Source organism: Myotis davidii, unplaced genomic scaffold (assembly GCF_000327345.1).
Source record: "Myotis davidii unplaced genomic scaffold, ASM32734v1 scaffold1525, whole genome shotgun sequence".
NCBI lineage: Eukaryota > Metazoa > Chordata > Mammalia > Chiroptera > Vespertilionidae > Myotis > Myotis davidii.
The window spans coordinates 684,506-685,758 of record NW_006296279.1 but is presented as its reverse complement, the minus strand read 5'-3'; positions in this window follow the sequence as shown (position 1 = coordinate 685,758).

Here is a 1,253-nt window from a genome sequence, read left to right as displayed (position 1 = left end):
TAAAAGAAATCATGTGTTTTCATACATATATATTTTACAGGTACATTTTCTTAGTATTATTTTCTGACAGAGGGTTTTTTTATATTGCTCAATCAACTTCCAGAAACCTTGCTTTTGAAGTCTTTGTCAACGTAAAAAAAAATGTGTAAATAGGCCTTTGTGTTTTCTTATGGCACTTTTCTCATTTTGTATATTCAAAACTTTCAATCTGGAACTTTTTGGGAGAGATAGAAATCTAGTTAGTTTTCTCCAAATACTTAATAGGTGTTTCTCTACCATTTGTACACAATTCAACTTTTCCTACAAACATATCAGCAGTGTCAAGTTCTAAAATCTTACATATATTTGGGTATTTGGTCATTTTTGATTCTGTTCCAATCACTGTCTCTTCAGTTATTAGTTAACAATTTGTGGGAAATTATAGCACATGTTGATGTCTACTATACAAAAATGTTCTTAATGTCATCACAACAATAAAAGATAACCTGTGTAACTCAAAAATTTTAAAACCATATTTAATTGGGTTGTGAAATTGATAAACATGGGAAGAGCACACATTTTGAGAAAGTGAAACTTCTTAATCAGGACCACCGCTATCTGCCCACTTCAAAGTTGCTTCTGAGTTCCCTCCATAAAGAATATAGGCGTACAATGGTTATCGGATTTTATCCAAAGAACTTTTAGCCCAGAAGTTGACCTGTGATGGGAATTATTTCTCTCATTATGCACTTTTCTACGGTATATAACATTATGGTATAAAAAGTGAACATCAGAAATAGAATGCTGTATATATACTTAATTTTGTTTCTATTTTGATATTTAGTTACATTGCTTTACAATTGTTGATAGAGTGCTCTATTGGGGGAATTAAGAGTGGGCCCTAAAAGCTCAAGAAAGACTGTATGTGTTTTTGTTTGTTTTGTGTGTGTTTTTTTCCTATTTGCGTCACTCTATTCTTATCTATTATGTGTAGACTCAGCACCCATTTGAAAAGGCTTATGCTGTACCCGTATTTGTTCCAGGGGATTCCTCCACACAATACATACGCTCACCCCTCCCATTCTCCCTTCACGGTTTGATTGTCTGATTGTCAGCCTTTTCGTTGGACAAATGAGATTTTTATTGTTTTAAAATTAGACCTGCTGTCTTCATTTGCACCACTGAGCTAGACCAGGAGTCCATTTTGACAGTTTCTTTATTGCAATTCCCATCAGCGCTTGGAAAAAATATATTTTAATCAATTCTGCAGAGTC